The sequence below is a fragment of the Pinus tabuliformis genome, chromosome 9 (assembly GCF_031772625.1).
Source record: "Pinus tabuliformis cultivar Carrire ecotype Pingquan chromosome 9, CPIR1, whole genome shotgun sequence".
NCBI lineage: Eukaryota > Viridiplantae > Streptophyta > Pinopsida > Pinales > Pinaceae > Pinus > Pinus tabuliformis.
In genome coordinates this window covers 1,938,250,676-1,938,262,748 of record NC_142307.1, presented here as the reverse complement: position 1 = coordinate 1,938,262,748, position 12,073 = coordinate 1,938,250,676, and positions in this window count along the sequence as shown.

Below are 12,073 nucleotides of genomic sequence, written 5' to 3'. Positions count from 1 at the left end.
CAATTTTTCCCTTTCATCACTTTTTCAGTCCCAGCAGGCTGGTAATGGCCTTCTAAGCAACAGTCTATATCGAGCCCCTTCTCTACGTAGAACAACATTGAGTCTCCTAATATAATATATCTTGCTATGTTGTTTTGATGTGACTTGATGGTGACCAATGAATGGTACCACATTTGTCCTTCATGAAAACCTTTCATAAACATGTGTATGTGGATGCTTTTGAAACCAAAGGTGCTTGAATACCTGAACCAATGTGACTTATGTGCTAGTACATTTGTCCTTAATGATAACCATGCATAAACGCCTGTATATGGTCTCACTTTATAAGCCAATGTGCTTGAATACCTGAACCAGTCTGTCCATGCGCACACATACTCTCAATATTAAATATTAATGTGCCTAAACGGCCTGGTGTTCGAATACCTGTTCATATGCTAGATAAAATTTTATAGTTTGCACCTCATAAAACCTTCTATCAGTTAGAGAAACCATTCTACTAGTATTTAGAATGTTTGCTATCATAGATTGTCAAGCTGCACTAGAAAATAGATCAGGGTTACATTTACAAGGAATGCCAAACTTACTGGAAAATTGCATTTATAAATTGTCTTTCTTAAGTGGTTTGGTGTTAACACCGATTACATTTATTTGGCCACGGGTTTCTTATGATTAAGATTCCTTTTATGTAAGAAAAGTTTTTGTTGGAGTTGCATTTTTTATAGTGACAATCACAAAGATTTTTGTATGGATTGTAACTGTTCTGAACATTAATCTGTACTCTTTTGTGAATTAATTTGACCTTGGTGTGTGGATTGTTATTCAAAATATAAAATCAAATGTGTCTTATATATGTTTCTCTTATGCTATTGGTTTGTTATCTTTAGTAAATTCTCTAAAATTGTGTTTTTGATACGCTGCAATTTCATATTTAGTATTAGATTCAACTATCAGTTTGGAAAAATACAGTAGAGATCCATGAATTGTAGAGGATGTCAGAGAATAGAAGATTTGCTGTGATAGCAACAAAAGGCACAACATTAGGTCAAACTAGAAAAAACATCTCTTTCTTTCTTGAATTGGGAAGCATGATCAGAAGTATTCTGCATTCATTAGGTCAAACTGGGAAAAACACCTCTTTCCTTCTTGAATTGGGAAGCATGATCGAAAGTATTCTACATTCGAATATTATATTCATATAGACAGAGTTATGTCCCTTGTTAAAACTCTAATGCTATTAGTTAATGAGGTCAAAAGGATGTTCAAGTAGCCAAATTTAAATAATTCCACATTAGAATAGTTGTGACGGTTTTGTCTGTGGAGTTGACCATCTCCCCAAGCTTAGTCGACTACCACTAGGGATGCTAATACTAGTGGAGTTCCACAATGCTTCCTTCCCTCTTGTTGGAAGCATCTATTTCCATGTAGAGACCTCCTTCCACTAGAGATAACAATGCAGTGATTGGGGACTTGGAAACTTCTAGTGTAGGAAGTATCTATTTCCATGGGGACACCTCTTTCTGCTAGAAATAACAATGTAGTCACTCGGGACTCCTTGATCATAGGAAGCAATTCCTTATAGTGGAATCTATTTCTTATCACTAATACTATCGTAGGGAAAAATTTCCTATCACTAGATCTAGGATTCTATGGTGAGTGGGTTGAATTTCATTGTAGATAAATTAATAAATGGATAGCCACCCCTACAACACAATATTGTTGTAGGAAATTGTCATAATGTCATAATTCCAACAATTAGGTATTGGACCATTACCCTTTTAATTTGAAGGGATTTTTGTAAGTCAACTATCTCTTCTTCTTTTTTTAACTGAATTTTTCTCTTTCAAGTACTTTGAAAAAGATGTTTGCAATTTGCGCATTTGTAGAATGATATATTGGTGGAATGGTTTTAGCTTTGACATGATGTTGGAACAAATGGTATTTGTTGATGTGCTTGGTTCGATCATGGAATTTAGGATTCTTGGTTAATTTGACTGCAGAAATGTTGTCAATCAAAAGTGGAATTGCATTCACTTGTTTCTCTTGCAAAATCTAATATTTTCCTTGAGTTTCATGATTTTCTTTGCTGCCCTTATAGTGGAATCTCCAATTTTGTCTTTATAGTGGGCTCTTTTATATTTACTAAGGTTTTAAAGAAACTATATGCATGAAACTTATACTAGCACCTTCTAGTGGAATTGATAGTGCACTAATCTATTGCTTGCCATATTTTGGTTTTGGTACCACCTTATAGCATATCTAGGTTCAAATGCTATCTTCCATGACAGACAGTTGAATCTGTTTCAACTCTAATTTATTTGAGGAGTTCCACAAAGATGTCACATGAGAATTTATGATGCCCATTTTGACGTAGACAACTACCTATGTTAAGGTTTTAATTTGCAGTTCCATGTTATTTAATTATGAACATTGTGTAATATTGATGCATTTGGTTGAACATGTGAAACTACTTAGGTTTGATTTTGATGATGGAATCATTTGATGTATGACTTCCTTGGTGGTGATTTATCTAGTACTTGACTTATCAGAGCTATCGTTGTTTCATGTATGGCTTAAGTGGATATGATTTATCTAATGAATGACGTAGTGAAACTATGATTGTTTCCAGTATGAACTACGAAATTGACACATGGATACTAGACCTAATAATGTGATGATTATACGTCTTCTTGTTATATAAATGCATGAATAAGAGCTAACCCGCAGGGGGAAAGAACTATATGATAGCTAAGAGCTACTCTTTCATTGAGGGAAGGTTGAGACATGTCATGGGGAAGGTATAATGCACAATGTTCTATTACATTTGGTATCTACTTGATATGCACTCTTATGACATGAGTAAAATGCAAATGACAGGTGGCAAAGACTACTTGACTGGATTATTCGATGACAAGTCCAACTAGCTTTGTAGTGTAGTCCGTGTTAGGGTGTTGACCCTAGTTGTGAAGGACGGGTGGAGGCATTTCCCACCGTGTATCCTCCGAAACCTAGAATCGTGGGAGGGAAATGGTGGACACGCTCCCCTAGACATGTGATGACGATTGCCAGTTGCCTGCTGGGGAAGTTAGGTCGATGTATTCGACACTTCCACCATGCCAATTTTATCAGTGGTTAATATGGCCATTGCCACTGATAAAGTAGCATAGGATGGATAAGGTAGGAAGAGAAGTACGTTAGGATGGATAGGAGGATATAGATCAGTTGGAGACTCTTGATGGAAGTAATGTCATTGTCTGACTTATCGAATTTTAATGCTATAACTCTCTCCGATTTGCTATGCTTTCAAATTCCTAGTATCTTTTCATTCTAACTTCAGGACGAAGTTTCCTGAAGGAGGGGTGTAAGTAATGTCCCACTTAAATCTTATCCTGCAAATTATGTAAATTTTTACATTATCTAAAAATATTGAGAAATATAGGTCTAATATAAAATTCATGATTTCTATTATTCAAATTCCCAACTTACCTTCTCAAATTGAAACTTAATTAGGATATAGTCTCCTTCCATTATTTCAAATAATTTATATATATTCATTTCACATTCCCCAATATACCCTTACATTTACTAGGAGAAGACTTGGTCCTCTCAATTTAATTACATCTCACATTCCCCAATGTACCCTCACACTTACTTGGGAGAAAACATGGGTCTTTCCAACTCATTATAAATATATATATTCATCTCACATTCCCCAATATACTCTCACCCTTACTTGGGAAAAGACATAGTCCTCTCCATTTAAATTACCATATATATATATATATATATTATTCATCTCACATTCCCAAATGTAATTTCAGATTTACTTGGGAGAAGACATGGTCCTATCCCATTAATTTACCAATTTTATATTCATATCACATTTCCAAATGTACTCCCAACTTTACTTGGGAAAAGAGAAGTCAACTGTAAGGATGGATGAGAAGTTAATAACATTAATGAGGGGTGGTTGAGATGGAGAAGAGAGGGAGGGTATAAAAAGGGAAGGGGGAAGGGAGAAAAGGGATGTTGGGTCTTGCTTATGATTTTGGGAGTTGATTGTGATTTTAGGATTATTATGATTTTTGGAGACCTTAGACCCTGTGGAGGTTTCTTATGTTTTTGAGAAGAAGGAAATATTGTTCATCTTGGTTTGGATCATTCATCTTGGACACACACACTACATCTGGTTGGATTTGAGCTCGGAGGGCTAGGGAACCTATGGAGGTTTCTTGGGTTAGGAATTACTTCCTAGTTGGCTGGGAGGTAAATCTAGTTGGGTTCATTAAGAAGAACGTTCAGTAGGCGCAGCAGAACAAATGCACCTCCACCAGCCACCGGTACATGTATTCCTCCATAGATTACTCATGTAAATTTTATTAGAATGTAAATGGTAAAATTTTATTTGTTTAAAAGTCTTGTAAGTAAGTAAACTATTGTCTTTTACTGTATTTAAATTCTTCAGAAATAGATCTGTTAACAGACCCTGAGATAGGGCTCTTACACGGCGTATCAAAAATATTACATCCTGTACTTAAAGTTTTCCGATCGTCGAGAGCCACATCATCCATCGCATCGCCGCTATCGCAAGAATCATATTGGCATTTCCAACATGACTATTTTCCAATATTTCGATATGCTGATATCGCTATTGCTTCATTGCATTTTTTATGCTCATATCACAATTTCGAATGGGCAATGTGCGAAATACAAAGCACGACATGACTATCCCCTAATCCTCGATATAACATTTCTTCAATAGTGTGATCGCTCCATCTCATCGCATGTTCTCATATTGCAAATTTGTCATTGCAATTTTTCGATGCGATAGACTCCAATGCATATCTCTATGCCATTAACATTTAATCAATATATGGCATATCAACAAAGGCGAAATTTCGCAGATTGAACTTTAAGCATAGTGAAGAAACATGCAATGTGAATCATCCAATAAGGCATTATGTTATATGAAATACTTTAAAAGCAATCTTGAGTAACCGCTATGGTACTAAAGCAATTGATGAAAATTTTGCAGCTTATTTAAATCATTTCGATTTCTCATATATTTCAGTTTTAAATATATAATTCCATAATTAATATGAAATTCAAATACCTCTCTATCCTCACATTTAAAATTCATTATCTTGGATTTGGTCTTAATTATAGACAATTTATAAAATCATGGAGTTTATATAAAACTTATAATATTTTGAGAACATTCAACACTGCATATTCTCATTCTCATTTCTGATGCATTTATTTTAATTTCGATTCCCTTAAACACAAAGCATTCCATTTTTACATTTTACTGCTTGCCTTAGTTTAAATAAAATAAATAATGATTTTTGGTTATAGGATTTTGGTTAGTTTGACTTCTTCATGTTTTTAAGATGAACTAAAATAAGAAGTTAGCTAGTATTGGAGAAACTGATACCCCTCAGATAAGATCAAAATTAATTATCCAATGGTAAGATTCATATACCCACTTTCATTAATTTCCATTTCGTTACTTTAGTTTCATTTTTGTTTTTAAATTATGCTGATATAAAAAATTTGTTTTGCAGCTCTTCATAAAAGCTTTCAATCCTCCTGCAGATCATATTTTGAATTCCTATACTCTTTTCCTAGTTTTATTTCAAGAAGCAATAATAAATTTCAATGAAACAACTACAGTAAGAAGTTTTTGAACCTTTAATATGTTTCTTTAAGCATTTTTTTTTAGAAAATGATTAAGATGATGCTTTGAAACAAGAAGATTGACATCAAACAGAAAGTTTTCATTGTGGCTGAATTTTATCATCACTACTATCTAAAACCTAAAACATTTACAACTCTGCAAGGTATATTTTATTTGAATCTCGACATAAGGAGTGATTACATGATTTTTTTTTTTTACTTCATGTTGTTGAGATATTGGTATAAACATTCTTGTTAGAGTTTATCTTTCAAAACTTGGATTTTCCTTTCCACTTTTAAATTTATTCATTTTTTAATTTTGTTCGCCGATTTCTTTTTTCACTTTAGCTTAAGAATTCTTTTCCTTTAGTTTTCAGTTTTAATTTTGGTGACTTTGTCATGATTTATATGAAAGGCCTTCTTGTTACGTAACAATGGTTAGCATACACAGGAAAAAATTGTTAATAGTCTACTATTAGTTTTTTTTTTTAAATTTCTTAATAAAATTTGTTTTCTTATTATAAAGGTAGACACACTTAAGGAAGAGATTACAAAACAAGAGAAGTTGACAAAGTATCATAAAATCTGAGAAATTTCTTTTTTCATCAAAATTGTAATTATGTTGAGATTTCGATATTTTATTAAGATCTTTCAAAATTCTATTATCAGTCAAGAAAAATTATTTTTAACTAAGTAAATACACTTTACAGCAAAGCACCTTTAACTCTGAAATTGTCATTCTTAACTTTTAAGGAGTCAATGATTCTCTCTGTCCAAAAATGTTTTATTTTTCTAGACTATAATCCAAAAATATATTTAAACTTAAAAGATAAGAGGTCTCATCATAAGCCTTCTTACCATGATCATAGGGGAAAAATAGGCTGACATTACCAACACTGCTAAACAAACCAGGGTAATGGCTTATCATTACAAACAATTATAAGACAATGGGTCTCAACACAAGCCAACTTGTTTAATCCAATTATAACCAGTGAATGACATTGTCAACTATCTGCCTACCAAATCAGGGCAATGGCTTTAAAAAAAAAACCAAATACAAAAAAATAAACATATATAAATGGATTTATTTCTAGGTCAATAATTCTTAAATAGATAGGATTTTGAATCATTGATAATTAAAAGGTAACCATGTCGAGACTATAGATGTTTGTAGGCGCTCTATCTGTGATAAATGAGTATATTTTAAAAATTAAGCTGTAAAGTGACCTCTTGCTTTATCTCTGCAACTAATTAAGGAATGATATAGAGTTTTGAAATATTTTAATTTATAAGGAATTTTAAGAAAAATTACAGTAAGATGATTCTTCCTTTTATTCAAACTAATGAACCTAGTCAAACATTTCAAAAATAATTCTCTCTTTTTTAATTATTTTTACTTTAATTTTAGGAAAATATCATTCATATCAAACAGAGATAACTGGTTCTTCTCCCGTGTGTCACCATTGTTGTGGTAAAATACAACACGCTCATTATTGATTTGTTCACTTCAAATAATAGGGACCCTTTCTATAAAATTTTGAGCTAAACGCATTTTAGGATTTTTATTAAGTTGATTATCCTACGATTTTGTTAAATTTCATTTTTTTTAGATTCTTGTTTTAATTGTTTTGTTAAAATCAATTTTTTATAAGCTTCCTATTGATACTTGTTTTACCTCATTTAGTCAACTGATTTGTAAACGACACTCCTTTGAAGTCTAATCATTTATGTCGCCTAGGTTAAAAATGCATAAAATGTACAATATTCCATTTTTGTAATTAAATTAGTTCAATAATGCATTTATTTTAAATATTAACACCTAGTTAGTTATCACTAACATTTTTCATTTTTTTACTTATACAGCTAAATCATGAAGCATCGGGATTTCAGTAATTTACTCCAATTTTCAAATAGATTACTAATCTCGAAAACCCAAAATGTCAAAGTGGTTGTAGTTTAATTTTTGTTTTTATCAAAGTGTCTGTAGTTTAATTTTTGTTTTTATCAAAATAGCTATAGTTTAGATAAGCAAAATATGATTTAGATAATTCTATAACTAAACTAATCTTCAATTAAATAAAATAAAAAATAAAAAATTACATGATCGGATCAGAGATTTCTCATTGCAACATTTTTAACTAAACCCCGATCCAAAGTTTCTTTTGATTGTGAAAAGTTAAAAAATTAAACAAAGTCCCGATAACCTTCATTTTTCGGATTGCGAAAAGGCAAAAGGGAAAATACAAGCTCTCATTTTAATCTTTGGAATTCGATTTTTAAACTTGGAGTCATGCCCGTATGAATCAATGTGTTTGGATTAGATTACTTTAATATTAATTTAAATATTTAATATTTAAATATTAAACTGTGAATTAATTAAGCTAATTAATGAATGGGATATAATTAATTTAATTAAATTAAAATTAATTAATAATTATATTAATATTAGTTATTTAATTCATTTATAAATAATTAATTTGTTTTATAGATAGATTGAAATTAATTGTTAGCTAATTAAAATCTAATTTAGGATTAAAAATTCTAATTTTTTAGCCCAGCGACAGAATTATGCCAGATTTGACTCATCAACTTTGGAGGCTCATAGATTGAGTTTTACTTGACCAAATGAGACCCACGACGGCTCATTGGAAAGATAAAATCAAGGAGAACATTTCTGAGGAGGTTTCACTAACAGATTTGGTCATTTATTAGATCAAAAATTAGGTAGAATATCAAGCTCTAAATTTTTAAAACAAAATCAATTTTTTGAGTTTTATTTTCTTCATTTTCATTTGTCCAAGCCTCTTCTAAGTGCAGATTCATTCTTAAATAAAATCCTTGGCCAATAAAAACCATCATATGCATCAATAGAAAGCTCATATTTCCTCTTTAAATTAATTAATTGTATTTGATTGGATTTGTTTTAATGCTAAAAATGACATTTTGATTTCACGGTTGCATCTTAATTTATTTTGATTTCCTTTTGCAGAAAAACAGTATAAGAGATATGGAGAGAAGGATCTCAATCAATGAGAATGCTCCAGCATTTGAAGATGGGAATTTTGAGCAAATAAAATTGATTAGGCAGATTTTTCTTCAACAAACTTTCCTCTCAAAAATACTTTTGGAAATATTATAAATGGCAGATTGCAGACTGTAATTGGAGGCTTCTCTCCTCTGCAATTTTGGAATTCTAAAAGCACTTCTGTAATAGAGATTTAGAGTTGTAGGTGGGAGGAGAGGAATCTCAGATCTGGAGATTATTGAGGTTTTTCTTTTACATTCTAAGTTATGTATAATGAACAGAGTTTGCACTATTGTAGCTTTGGTTTTGAAAGCAGAAGCTCAGGCATTGTAAAGGATTATTAGAGACCGTAGCTAGAGAAATGGATTCAATAAATTGGTATTTCGAATATTATTGTTTTAAATTTTTGTTTCATTTTATGATGACAAAATTGTGTCAATTTACTTACATATTTGTGCACTTTTGTCGGTATGAGTAATTTGTCTCTATTTTATGTTATTATTTATCTCTAATCTTATGGACTAAATTTTGATTTATGAGTAACTATTTACTCATAAATATGTCTTTTAAAACTGATTTGTTGAATAGTGATATGTTGCGAACTTCTTCCGCATATTATTGTTTAATAATTCAAGTTACTGATTAAATAATCAAAATCATTCTGCAAACTTTTTCCTGAATGTTGTTGATTGATTACTTTAGTTAAGAGGTCTCAATAGGATGTGTTTGGGTATCCATAATGTCAGTTAATTGAATTATTTCATTAACTTGATATTCATTATAAACAAGACATATTTAAATCTCAATACGTTAAATATCTTACTCTTGGTTGGGTTAGATCTATATCTGCCTAATTGAGATAGGATTAAGATAGTTCATTTTGCTTACATCTTAGAATAAGTTTGCATTTAGATTAATTTCTACATTCTTTTAAGTCCTCTTTCCAAAGAGGCAAACTTTAGTAGTGGATTGGTTGAGCCCTAAATCAGCTTAAGGATCACTTTATTCCCTGATTAGCAAAAGGGTTAATCTGACGTCTCTTCTCCATTGGTGAATGAAAGTCATATTTTAAAGCTATTGGAGATTGGTAGAAGGTAATTGGACCTAGTTGAACCAGTCGGAACCACCATTCCAAACGGAAAAGGAGCTGCTTTAAGGTCTGGCCCAGGTGGTCATCCCCTCATGTCGTAGTAATGATTTTTGAGGCTTCCAACACCACCCAACCCCTCTCATTTCCTCACAGCCATCTCATGCATTTGAGTGAGAATTTGAGTGAGAGTTTGTGAGGAGTTGTTGAGTTTGTTTTTGGAGCAGCAGTAAAGAGTCTTGGGCAAGCATTGTAGCTGGAGTGAAGAGCTTTTTAGGCAACCATTTAGAGGAACATTGAGGAGTTGGTTTCTTGGAGCAACCTTGAGGAGACAGTTTGTGCCTGGAGGTATTTTTTTCACTTGTAAAAATCTGTTTTTTCTTATTAAATTTTATGTGCAAATCTGAAAATTGAAAAGAGTGTTTTTTGTGAAAGAAATGAACATTAAATCAATGCTATTTTTTTGTTTTCATTTTCAGATTTTTTTGCTTTCATTTCCAAGTCAAAAAATGACACCTGGAGTGAAAGATGTCGCTTAGGCATATGTTGAAATGGTTGATAGTCAAATGCATTGCAAATTTTTCCATAGCAAAATTAAGGATGGTCCTGGGGGCATTAATAGGCTAAAACAACACTTGGCAGGGATTAGAGGCCAAATTACTCCATGTGAATCAGATGAAATTGGGGATATTAGGAAGGAATTGTTAGTTAACTGTGAGAAGTTTAAAGGAGAGGCCAAAGAGTTAGAGGGTGAAATTGGGAGGAAGAGGAATATACAAAAAATGCTAGCTACCAACTTCCATTTTGATTTTGAGGGTTCTTCCTCTATCCCTTCTACTGATGTATCCAACCCCTTCCGATATGTTCCTCCCTCTTTTGAGTCTATTCAAGAAAAAGGTAAGAGTAAAATGAAAAAGGGTGATATGAATATCAAAAGTTAGTTCACTTGTCACACCCTCCTCTCCATCAGATTCACATGGTCCTCAAGCTAGTATAACTTTGCATCCCACTTTAAATGACCATTAGAAGAAAGAATTGAGAGAGACTACTTGTGATTACATATGTAGATGGTGGTATGATGTTGATATCCACTTCAATGCTTCCCGTTCACCATATGATGAGCTTATGTTTGATGCCATACATGCTGCTGGAAAAGGCTTCAAAGGCCCTAGTATGCATGAGATAAGAGTGTATCATTTGCAGCCCACAACATAGGGAAGGCACAAGAAACAGAGGTTACAACAAAATCTAGCAAAAGGTCAGCGGAGAAACAGATTAAAGATGACCTAACTCAGGATATCGGTTCTAAAGGCAAAAACAACGACATGGAGCAGGAATGGGACCAATTTAATAAAAAAACTCCAAGATACTACCAAAACAACTGATGTCCAGGAAACCACATGATATCATACTCTACAACAAACTCAGAAAGTTTTAGAGTCTGAGCCAATGAACGAACAAGGGAGAAGTTCACAAATGCGGAAATCATACCTACATTTCCAACATCTGAGATTATCCTTAAAGTTACAGAAATACCTCATTTAGATGTATCCTATAGCCCACTGCATAAGGTTGTAGTAAGAAGACAGAGGAAGAGAAGGAGAGTGGAAACACCTGAAATCCCACCAGGGGATGAACCAATGGAGATAGTTTGGAAGGATATTCCATCAAATTCAACTGAAAATTTAACCAAGTTGTCACAATTTGCAGGGGCATATACTACTGCTACCATTGATAAGACCACTGAAGTGTCTATTTTATTAAGAGAAAGAGAATAAAAGATAGCACAACTTGAGTAACAACTGGAAATTGAAAAAACAAATGTGAACAAGCAAGCCACAAAACAAATAGTCCAATTGCAACAAAGTATGGAAGTACTTAGGATAAGCCACGAAGCAGATATCTCAACAAAGAATATGCAAATCCAAGAGTTGCAATAGGCTATGGCAAGATATAAAGATGTCCCCACTATTTGATGAGTTCATCAAAGAGGCATTGGAGCTAAACTCTATTCTATCAAAACAACAAGATCTATTCTGCCAGAAGATGTCCCATATCACCCCTTATTTGAATACCAGTGATCAATTAACAGATAAGACAATTGATCAGAGAACTGAGTTTAATGACTTAAATACTAAGATCTTTGACTATATTGAATGGAAAGAATTTGAAGAAGGAAGAAGCAATAATCCTCCAAAGATTGAAGAAACAAACAAAGACATATTATTCACAAATTGGGATGCGCGGATCAAGTAGGCAGAATTATCAGTAGCAAGAGCAACAAGAGT